Source organism: Podarcis gaigeae, assembly GCF_964106915.1.
Source record: "Podarcis gaigeae genome assembly, chromosome: 15".
In the NCBI taxonomy this organism is placed as follows: Eukaryota; Metazoa; Chordata; class Lepidosauria; order Squamata; family Lacertidae; genus Podarcis; species Podarcis gaigeae.
In genome coordinates, this window is record NC_139692.1 from 8897190 (window position 1) to 8909535 (window position 12346).

The 12346-nt window shown below is 43.5% G+C and overlaps 1 protein-coding gene across 2 annotated transcripts in view; it reads left to right on the top strand.

Moving 5' to 3' along the window:
• The window catches only part of UNC5D (unc-5 netrin receptor D), a 435843-nt gene that overhangs the window by 236043 nt on the left and 187454 nt on the right, over positions 1-12346 (top strand). The window lies entirely within an intron of this gene.

The window sequence follows — 12346 nt, forward strand, 5'->3', positions numbered from 1 at the left end:
GATGTCACCACAGGGAAAATGTGTTCTTTTAGACACAGATTTTTGAGCAAGGGTTTTGAGGAAGAAGAAGAAGAGAGGGGCCAGAACTCAATGTTGTGTTGGCTGGGAGAGGCTGCATGCAGAGACTGGGGAGCATGGCTATTTTCTGCTCTAGACCCAAGCCTGAGAGGGGAGCAAAAAGAGACACTCATGGGGTGGAGTGTTCTGCACTGCCTCCATAAGACTCAGGCGTAAGTATGTGTGACTAAACCATATTTCTTAAAGACACTGCAGTTTCCGCTGTAGCTCATTCCAAAGGAACACAATCCCTGGTTAAGTGCAAAGACCCCTGGAATCTTGCCACTGCTTGGCAGAGATTGGGGTGGCTTGTAGGAATAAATAGTACAAACTGATGTTGAAACAGAGATAACTGAAGATTGGAGCAGTGAGAAAGCAAGAGAAAGAGTAATTAACAGATTCTCCCACCCCTAGTCCCATAACATGCATCTACTATTAGTTCTGGGGCTGGGAAGAGAGGGAGGCTGCACCTAGTGTGGGCATAAAAGCTATCCCACCCCCACCACAAGTCCTGTTACTTTATGTGCTTAACAGAGAGGGAGTGAGATGATCCAGTTCCACAGCTTTGATCTGCCTGGATCAAATTAATTTACAGATAAAAGGCCACTGCAGCATTCTTGATGCACAGCTGAGGTGTGTTTTTTTTTTTTGGGGGGGGGAATAGTGTTTAAGCTGAATTGCACATTAGCAAAAGCAAACAATTAGGGAGGCCTGCAAATAAGGAAATACAGTTTTGGAATTCTGCTTGAATGTTGCACAGGCATGAATCAAGGGGCTTAGATCCTGCTGAGGCAGCACCAACTTTAATGTTGCTCTGAAAGGCACAGCCCTGCCCTAATTATTTCGGCAGCAGATTTCAGTTGACTGTTTGTGGCAGAGCTTCTGTAAAATTCACAAAGCAGCTCTATTATACCTTTATTAGGACCAATTAAAAATTTGCAAAGGACTCAGCTCGCTTTGAAAATTCACAAAACTCAGGGTTAATGTTTTATTTAAATAAGAAACTGGTAAGGAAAGTACATTGTGGGCTGAGGACGTAGGACAGGGATAAGGAATCTATGGTCCTCCAGAGGCTTTTGGACTCTGGTACCCCTCATGCCTGACCATTGGCTATGCTGGCGGGGACTGATGGGAACTGGAGTCGGGCTACAAGTTGCCTGTCCCTTGCATATCATGCCCTTCTTCCAAGAGGAGCCCAGGGCAGCAAATATCCTGACAACAGCAATTAAAGCATCTAAAAACAACTAAAAATAATTCCAATATAGTTGCAGACTGGGGAAGATTTCTTCTTAAAAGACTTGTTGGAAAAGGAAGCGTGGCTGTCATACATTTAACGGGAGTGCATCCCAAAGGGTAGGTAACAACTGTAAAGGCCAAATTCCTGCATTAAGATGTGTTAAGGTGTGATAAAGGTGGTATCTGCAGGAGGCCTTTGGCTGCAGAGTACAGTGATTAGTTGGGAACATAAGGGGGTGAGATATCTTAATTCTAAGATGTATAGGTCTTGGGTAGGCAAACTAAGGCCCGGGGCCTGGATCCGGCCCAATCGCTATCTAAATCCGGCCCATGGATAGTCCGGGAATCTGCGTGTTTTTACATGAGTAGAATGTGTGCTTTTATTTAAAATGCATCTCTGGGTTATTTGTGGGACATAGGAATTCATTCAATTTTCCCCCAAAAAATAAAGTCTGCCCCCCCACAAGGTCTGAGGGACAGTGGACTGGCCCCTGCTGAAAAAGTTTGCTGACCCCTGGTCTTGGTAGATGTCCCGACGACGCAGTGTTACATGGATCGTTCATATGGCACCCAAACACCCACACACACCTGAGGAATGTGTAAGGTGGGTTGTGAGGCCCTATGAGCCAACCCTTCCTGTGTCACTGAATAATACATCCGACAGTCCCAACCCCGTACCGTCTGCTCATGGGAGAAATGCACACTGATCTCCATGCAGTGGTAGTGGGAGGGCTTCTAGGATCCCCCCTCACATGCAGGATCTCTAGATACACATGTTGCTATGCACATAGAACTCTGTTTCATGTGTGACAAGTAGGTGAGTGAGGTCGGGGCTATTCCGTGTGGATCTATGGCCTCTCATCTGTTCCTTGTCCAACTCAAATGTCAGAGACATGGCTGGCAGAGAGGCGTCTGCAGAGGGGGAGGAAGAAGAAGAAGAGAAGAAGAGTTTTTGGATTTGATACCCCGCCTTTCACTCCCTTTCAGGAGTCTCAAAGCGGCTAACATTCTCCTTTCCCTTCCTCCCCCACAACAAACACTCTGTGAAGTGAGTGGGCCTGAGAGACTTCAAAGAAGTGTGACTGGCCCAAGGTCACCCAGCAGCTGCATGTGGAGGAGCGGAGACGCGAACCCGGTTCCCCAGATTACGAGACTACCACTCTTAACCACTACACCACACTGGCTCTCAAGGAAGAGGCAGAGGAAAACAGGAACTTGATTCGTTCACACTAAGAAAGTGAGATAAGCCCTTCTCGCTCTGGAATGCTGCCTGTAAGTTTTTGCAGCAGCACAGAGATGCAGGAGCAGGAGGCAGGTGATAGGAGGGGTTTGGATTCAGCTCCAGAGGAGGAGGAATTGGCTGCACCTGAGTCTCCAAGAAATAGGAGGCGGAGCAAGTGATTAGAACAAAGGAAGACCAGCAGGAAATGGGGGAGGACGTGGTGTATATCTGGCCTTGGGAGGGGCCAGAAGCCAGTCGAGTCAACTAACTCTGTCAGTGAGGAATGAGCTGTGGAAGCTCAGACTGCTGAAAGCCTGTTATTGCTAAATAAACCTCAACTGGTAAAACTGCCAGCGTTCCGTGTCTTGTGCTACACCTGACATTAAGATAGCAATTCAGGTAGTTATTTGTGGACTGTTCAGTCTGTTTGCGCCCAGTGCAAAAGTTTCTCGGGTCACACCAAAGCCTGAGGTACTCAAAGCCTTTTAAAAGCACGGCTTCACAGCAAGGCACATATATTATTCTTTTCACAGTGACACCCTCTGCCAGTACCTTAAAATCTTCCACAGCTTTGAGTACAGTTACCACTTCCACATTGCCAAAAAGAAGGACAGAGGTTGAGGCAGATTTGTGTAAACTTTGCATATGTTTATTTACAGTTATGGGAATAGGATTTCAGAAGAACTCTTATTACTCACAGTGGTGCTGCATGCTACTGAATTTGTTGTCCGTGTGCTAGCTGTTGATGACAACTTCAAGGCCCTGCTATCCCTTCTTATCTTTAAATCAGAGGTGGATTGAACAGCTCTTCAAATAAGGGGCTATCCTCTGTAATGTAGGACACACGCTAGCTAGCAGCATGAGCACAATTTGGCTTTCTGATGACATAATAACTATAACCCCAACTCACCTGTGGGACATTTTCATCAACCAGCCCCAGATGCCGAAAGCAACATTTAATTTGCTCCTTTCTACCTTAGTTGCTGTTATCCCTGCTGTAGGAGGAATGCTTGTAGTTTTTACCCCACTGAGGAGTTCACAGGGCCTCCAGGGACGATTTTTGATCTGGAAAAACTGTCTGTAATTATAGATTTAAAATCACTTTTGTCAGGTGCAACTGCCCCCAACAAGAATGGGATAAACACACACTCACAGACCCCCTACCTATTTAAAAGTAATATTAAAAAGTGGGGAGACTTATTCTAGAACAGATCGACCTGCATTCTGTCTTCTTCAAGCTTGAGTCTGCAAGATATACTTCCAGTTGTTGATTTTTTCCATTCCCCCACCAATTCTCCCCCAGCTTGACTTACATTTGACCTCCTGCCGAGATTCAGTTATCATTTCTTTCTTCAACCAAAAGCACATAATGTTGCTATGTAAAAACAGACACACTATTTTATCTCCCTCCTTCTTTACAATCAGCCGAGTTCTATGTTTCACAAAAGCCTGAACTGCTGTTTGGTTTCCTAATAACAAGCAATAAAAGACCTAGGCTATTTGACTCCACAACATCTTTCTATTGAGGCAAGTCTGATGTTTTGTATAGCAAAGAAATCCTCCTTTTATTGTTTTGTCTCTCACTTACTCCTTCAAGAGAATGTCCTGATGGTGCCCTTTCTTTGCTGATGTCCTTTGCTTTGGTTTCCTTAGATGTTGTTTCTTCTGCATTGTTCCGACTGTGTTGTAAAGCTCCGCTTATCAGTGAATCGCTCTTGTTTTCTCCGTTGCTTTGCTCATAAATGGGGTCTCTTTGTACTTTACAGTGTGCTGAAAATAAGCATCGCCATTGCGTCCCCGCCCCCCACTTCAACTTTTCCCGTTCACTCTTTACTGCATGCATTCTGTGTCCCAAGTTTTAGCAGGTCATGTTTTTCTGCACACCTTACATCACAATTGACTGAATGCAAAGTTTTATGAGGCTTCTGTCCTGGCTCAAGGCACTGGTCTCCAGTGAAATGTTTTTCATTCCAATAACTTTTTTCTAAAAGAAATCTTTGTGGTTACCTGGAATGAGATGTTTCAGTTAGCTAGGCTCAGGAGAAGCCACTTTGGCAATTACAGTGGTGCCTCGCAAGACGAAATTAATCCGTTCCGTGAGGCTCTTCGTATAGCGGTTTTTTCGTCTTGCGAAGCAAGCCCATTGACAGCTTAGCGGATTAGCGCTATTAGCGGTTTAGCGGCTTTTAGCGATCAGCTGTTGAGCGGCTTAGCGGCTTAGGAAAAGGGGGGGAAAGGGGGGAAAAACCGCAGGAACTCGCAAGACATTTTCGTCTTGCGAAGCAAGCCCATAGGGAAATTCGTTTTGCGAAGCACCTCCAAAACGGAAAACCCTTTCGTCTAGCGGGTTTTCCGTCCTGCGAGGCGTTCGTCTTGCGGGGCACCACTGTAAGTTGGTTTATAAATTAATCAAGGAACGCTATGTGAGTATTATGAATTACCATTACCACAATTAAATCATGAAATGGAAATAATATTTGAATTTTCAGTAAATAAGGAAGACCAGGTTGGAAATCAGTGTCCATATCCAAGCGGCCACAAAAGCTTGTCCTTCTGCCTGTACAGTGGTACCTTGGGTTACATACGCTTCAGGTTACAGACGCTTCAGGTTACAGACTCCGCTAACCCAGAAATAGTACCTCGGGTTAAGAACTTTGCTTCAGGATGAGAACAGAAATCGTGCTCCGGTGGTGCAGTGGCAGCGGGAGGCCCCATTAGCTAAAGTGGTGCTTCAGGTTAAGAAAAGTTTCAGGTTAAGAATGGACCTCAAGAATGAATTAAGTTCTTAACCCGAGGTACCACTGTAATTCTCAATGGATAAGGCAGCCTTTGCCAACCTCATGGCCTTTAGATGTTTTGGAATACTGTGGTTAATTAACTCAGGGGTGATGTGGTCCCCACAGGGTCTAGGGGGCGTCAACAGAAGAATGGGCATTTTTTGTAGTGGCTCCCCATTTGTATTCCCAGGAAGGTTCTCAGGAAGCTTAACTACATATCTTTAGGTGGCAGGTGAAAACATTTCTCTTTTCCCAGGCCTTTGGTTAATTAAACAATATATATGGCCTTTTAAATTGGGGAAGGAGCCTATTATTTTGCTTGTTATTATGTTATGCATTTTTGTGTTTTTATATTATAAACTGCCCTGTGATCCTGGGGGGGGGGGGATACATAAATTTAAAAATAAAAATAAAAAATAAAATGTGTTGAAAGGGAGAGACTGAACAACAGAAGGATGGGCATAAGGCTTATACATATTTCAGTTTATTAAGTCATGGTAAGCATGTCCAACCTGGGACAGTATAATCATTACTTTCTATGTGTGAGTAGGCTTTGTGTGGGCTGGTTTGCATGAACTAAAATTATAAGGCAGAGATGTGATACAATACATGAATTTACTGATCAGTTGCTGCTGATGAAACTCAAATCTCTGATAAGCCATCAATATATTTGGGGCCAGCCCATCTGAACTCACATACAGCTGCTCAAATTGCATGGCATCCCATGTGAGATAATTACTGTTCTAAAGTGGCTTAACAAAATATTACAAGAAGAAGGGGAGCCATTTCTACCAGAGATAGGGAAATGCTGCTTAAAACTGGACTGACAATGTGGAATCATATTGCTCACCTCTTTATAGAACTGAGCTTAATTTTCAATGATGACCTGGATGCTGGTTCACACATAGGATCTCAGCTGAGGACAAAATACCGTTTTGTTTCCAAACCTTTTGTCTCTGCTAGGGACATAAGGAGGCAAAGTTTTTATTCTCTCCCCAGTGTTGACACATGCAGCCCAGTTTCTGTTCCATTGCAGTTTGTATCCCAGCCAAAACCACATTCTTCACATTGTCCACTCTGGCAAAATTTTTGTAATTTATGCAGTTTTCATAATTAATTACACAAATGGTACAAGTTTCATTATTGCTACATTATTCCACCCTATTCACTTTAGTGCAATGGGAACACAGTGCAAATGGGGCGGATGAGAACATAATCCATTGTGTATCATTTGTGGACTGAAAGCAACAACAAGAGCAAATGTCAATCATATTCAATTGATTGATTTCTGTTCCTGACATAGGGCGGATAAGTGAAATTCCTGCTCCTGTTTTAGTTGGAATTCTTCAACATCTCTTGTCCCATCCCACAAGGTTGGCAAATGGATTGGATCATTTTACAGGCAATTCAAATACAGTCTCTCTCTTCCCCAGTTTGCAAGTCATCCCACAAGGTTGGCAAATGGATTGGATCATTTTACAGGCAATTCAAATACAGTCTCTCTCTTCCCCAGTTTGCAAGTCAGGGATCCATTTGTTGTGTTTTGTGTGCTCAGGAAAGCTCCCTTGTACTGTAGATTCCATTGGATCTCTGTGTTATAAATCATAGGTCATAATGCATACCCAACAAAATGCAAGGCACACTTATGATTCTCCATACCACAAAGATGATATAGTGGCATGTTTATCTTCTATCTTTAGCACATAAAACAACCTGGTAACACGCCGTATCCATAATCCTCGGCTGCATAGCCCTCATCATCAAACAGCATGTTCTTGGTGCTTTCTTGCCTGGGGAACTTTATCACTCCCGTTTTATAGGTTATACTGACTGTAGGAGCCACCACTTTGCGGTGACACACTCATTTACTTTCAAAGTAAAACAATGATGAATGTGGATAACTTGATTCTGTCATTGTGTGCAGCTCTGTACCATCAAAGGTGGAACATCCAGAATCAATATGACTAATAGATTCTGGCTCTCTGTGATAGAGTCAGCAAACAGGATAAATTATCACATCCTCTCTGGCTCGCTAGTGATAATGCCTTCCTACTGTTTGATCTGTAATAGCCACGGTGTTGCGTTCTGAGGCTGCTGTCAACCCAGAGAGGGGAAGCACTCAGTCATTATCCACTTGGTCAAGTTTTGAGTAATCTCCATGTCTGTGTCACCTTATTACTTCTTCAGAGGGTGAGTCTTTGTTACCTCGGGGACAGAAGCAAAGGATATGCTCAGACAATGCAGGAACTGCAGTCCATTAATTTGACTGGTCCATTGGCTCCTTACATTATTTTAGTTTGTAGTGATCATTTTAAACTGGCATCAACTAATCATGTGGCTCAAACCAGTGTCCTGTACCTGCAGATGCATATTCATCTCTATACCACTCATCTCTGTGTGTGTGTGTGTGTGTGTGTGAGAGAGAGAGAGAGAGAGGGTGAGTGAGAGTACTTTAAACAGTAGCAAATCAACATTTTTATATCCAAATAATAAAGTGACATTTAAAATAACAAATTTTATTGATTTTCAACATATTACACACAAAGAGAGAGAATTCCACAGATACATTGAGCGTCCCCTCTTTGCCAACCCTCTCCCTTCCTCCCACAGAACATATCTGTCAATTTTTGTTGCAACCCAAAAATTGACTGATACTATTGTTTCCAAGCAAAATATTGTCAGCAGATGTAGACATTTAACAATTGTGTGTGTTTCAGTCTGAAGGAGGGTTGCATTTTCTCATTTTTTGGGGGGGAAGAGTTGGAGATATGCCAATGGTGAGCAGGGCCAGAGTTAAAAGTGGGTGAGGCTACATGCAGCAATGGACAGAACAAAGTGTACGATACTCACCCTTGTAAAGGTAAAGGGACCCCTGACCATTAGGTCCAGTCATGACCGACTCTGGGGTTGTGGCGCTCATCTCGCTTTATTGGCCGAGGGAGCCAGCATACAGCTTCCGGGTCATGTGGCCAGCATTACTAAGTCACTTCTGGTGAACCAGAGCAGCGCACGGAAACACCGTTTACCTTCCCGCCAGAGCGGTACCTATTTATCTACTTGCACTTTGATGTGCTTTCAAACTGCTAGGTTGGCAGGAGCAGGGACCAAGCAACAGGAGCTCACCCCGTCATGGGGATTCGAACCACCGACCTTCTGATCGGCAAGTCCTAGGCTCTGTGGTTTAACCCACAGCACCACCCACGTCCCATACTTACCCTTGTACATTAGGTTAAATACCCAAGCATGCAAACAGTCAAGAGATTTCTGCATACACACCTCTCCATCCTCCATCCATGCAAGCAAGAGGCATTCTTGTGGTTCAAGAACCCATTCAAGCTGAGCAAAATTGACTTGAGTGTGTGGAGCCATCTGCTGATGGTGCAGCCTGAGAAGAATCCCAAGGGCCATAAAGTGGTGCCGGGGGTGAGGTGGGGGGCTGCTTTTGGCCCATGGGCCGGATATTCTCCACTATATAAAAAGAAGCAGCAAGTACAATCAGTTTAGGAAATCAGAAACGAGGGGATAGGAAAGTCGCCCCTGCTGGGACATGAGCAGCTGCCCAAGAATTCTGTGTGTTGACATTCACAGAGCTAAAAACCTCCTTCCCTTCTTGCCATGTTGTTATCAGTGTTCACTAGAAGGTACATTCAAGGTTGGGATCTCATTGACGGTCATCTCTGAGAGGAAATAGCTTTTATCCAGAACAACAACATGTCTTCTGGCACTTTATGTTATGACTGAGATAGAGGATTCCTCATCAGAGGATAACTTGGAGGGTCTGGCATTGCATCAAGCCTCTGAGCAGGCCCAGTCTGGGAACAAGGAGTCAGGATCCTTGGGAGAGACTAAAAGGGTGCTGTCTGCACTGTGAGGAAGTTCATCTGGCAATCAGGTTGAACAAGTCCCAAGCCTGAGCGAAAGACATTACCTCAAATGCCAAACCAAAACCTTCCCCACCCAGAGTGCCCAGCTGCAGGCTCAATAGTAAGTTGATCCCTTGAGGAGCCACCTGGATAAAGAGAAGACTCAGAGGAGGTCAGGATGTTGTTCCAGCAGCTCAAGAATACGCCCCCCCTCCCCGGCTGGAAGAGCTGCCTGTGTACGAGTTTTGACTTTATTGGAGTGGCTGGCCATGAGCATGGACTGCCTTCACCTTGTCTCTAGTCTGACCCTTTGTTTTGTACAGTGGTACCTTGGTTCCCAAACTTAATCCGTTCCGGAAGTCTGTTCTAAAACCAAAGCTTTCTAAAACCAAGGTGTGCTTTCCCATAGAAAGTAATGCAAAATGGATTAATCCATTCCAAACTTTTAAAAACAACCCCTGAAACAGCAATTTAACATGAATTTTACTATCTAATGAGACCATTGATCCATAAAATGAAAGCAATAATCAATGTACTGTACTATAAAATAAATAAGACAGTATTGTAGACGATAAAAATTAAAATTGTTATTTTTTTCTTACCTGCACTGATGACAGTCATTATTTGGACAGGGGGCTTTGTCCATTTCTGCAGCCACACAATCAATCAGTATTGAACAGGCTTCCACACAGTCACAGAAACAAGTCACAAAAACGAAGTCACAAACCACAGTCACAAGTCACAGTCCAAAAAGTGAAAAAGCCACGCAAACAAAAACACAAAAAATAGCAAAAACAAAATCTCCAGATACAGTATCGCCTCTGTGTTGCGTGGATGCTCAGGACTCAACAGCTGACAGACTCAACAGGAAACTTCTGATTAGCAGCAGGGGACTCAATTTACAAATGGAACACACTCAACAGGAAGTGGAACATGTTCAGCTTCCAAGGCAAAGTTCACAAACCAGAACACCTACTTCTGTTTCCAAGTTGTTCATAAACTAAGTTCTTCTAAAAGCAAGATACCACTGTATTTTGATTGTATTATGGATTGGCATTGAACACTACTTTTGTCTTTCCTCATGTTGGAGTTACTACCAAAGATTAAGCTCCCTGCTCTCTTTGAAACCTGTCTGAAACTAGACACCATATGAGTTTCAGATTTATTGTGGCACAAGCTTCAATAGACTAGAGAATAGGAGAACAACCCAATCCTCACATGTTCAAGGTCAGTAGACCAGAATACAAGTCCTGGTTGGATCCTCTACAATGCTATCATTAACAAAGGATTCAGCTTACTAGCCTTTGACAAAAGCAGGCAGGTTAGACCAAGTCCCAAAATATTTTGAACAGTCCTGTAAAACATTTCTCCGTTTAATTAAAGAAAGGAAAGTCTTGAGTATGTTGAGTAAGAGCTGCTTTTCCAAGCACTCATCACAGCTTTTGACAACTTAATGCAATGTTTTAGTTGGTAAAAAAACTCAAATGAGCTATTAGTTTAAGTAATGGATGTGCAAAATAATTTTTCCTCAGCCCAGTCCACATTCTATTGAAAACCCATTAACAAAATATTTAGAAACTTGCATAAAATGTTGCAAGCATTCCAAAGGTGGCTTGCACCCTTGCTCGTTGTTCTAGATACTGGTGTATTTATAGTTCTTGCACACAACAGTGTAAAGTATAATCTAGCAGGATAACTATATTGTAATAAAGTACTGTGATTCTTGCAAAAGTGCCTTGTGAATTATGGACACCACTAACCCTTGCTTCCATTTATTGAAAACACAGTATGATTACTAAATGCATATAACATGCATTTTATGGACTTCCTTATAGATCTTAGACCTTGTGCGGCTGGAATATCAATACTTATTTTACTTTCAAGGTGTAGTGCTTACAAATACTATGCATCTGCTGTATTTTTCACCCATAAGATTCTGATTTCTGATCTGAGCTCAGGGCATCCTGAATTTCTGTACACTCTGTACAGTCCTAAAATGTTGATTTCATATAATTTGGCATACAACCAAAATGTACTCCCAACACTATCTCTCCTCCAGTTTTCTTTTCTAACTGATGCTAAAAAAATACAGTAACAACAACAACAACAAATTGTGTGTATGCTCAGTTCTGGCTGGCAGTGGAAGCTGACCCACTAGGGCTAAGGAGACTCTGTTCCACAAACCTTAACCTGCCTTCTTGCTTTCAAGCAATTCAGTCCAGTGCCATTGTGCTCAGATCCTGCTTTGGATATTCCCATAGGCATCTGGTTTGCCACTATGAGAACAGGATGCTGGACTAGACGAGCCACTGGTTTGATGCAGCTGGGCTCCAGTTATGTTCTTAAGTGGTACTGTCTCACAGCTCCCTAGTCTCAGTGTTGCCCTTACACAACTCAGCGAGGGGAAGAATGAGGACAAAACGTGATTGGCTGTGCCTGTCATTGGATCCAGCTACTGTTGGTCTCCCTGCCTTCTGCCTTGCCAGTCTCAATAGGCAGCAGTCACCACTGTTGGGTGAACTTCCAGCCACCCACCCACCCCAAACCCCCTAAGCTTTCTGGCTTTGAGAAGGTTTGAACCTGGGTCTTCACTGTCCTAGTCCAGTCTATAACCACCACATTATATTGACTCCTTGACATTTCTCTCTGCTTTACTATACTTGCCACATTCTGACATAGATTTAGAGGGAATGGGAAGAGGAACCATGTTGTAATCACTGGTGAGTCAACCCTATTACCCTACAGGACAACATCTCATTCTTGAAAATTTGTTTGCCTTTATTAGTTGCATTTATATCCCACCCTTCTTTCATGGAACTGAAGGCAACACCCACCTAGGCAGGCACTTAACCAAGCCTTAACCAGAAAGGCTTTCTGCACCATGATCCCTCAAAATGTGTTCTAATTCAATCATTTTCATAGATTGCAGTATAGATGTGTGGGCTATACTGAGAGGACCTGAAAAGGCTTGTTGAAGAGTCTCCTCAAATGCTTTATGCTTAACACTCCTGCCTTGTATGTCTGTGATGGTCTTCTAAGGGGACAGGGGAGTTTTTTCTCTCTTTTCCTTTAGGGCTCAGTGCCAAGACATGGTCAAACAGAGTGGTTTTCTCCCAGTGGATTGGTACTCCTAAATGTTGCTGGGTGGGGGAAGAGAAAAATAATAGAATTGCATTACTGGACCAGCTCAG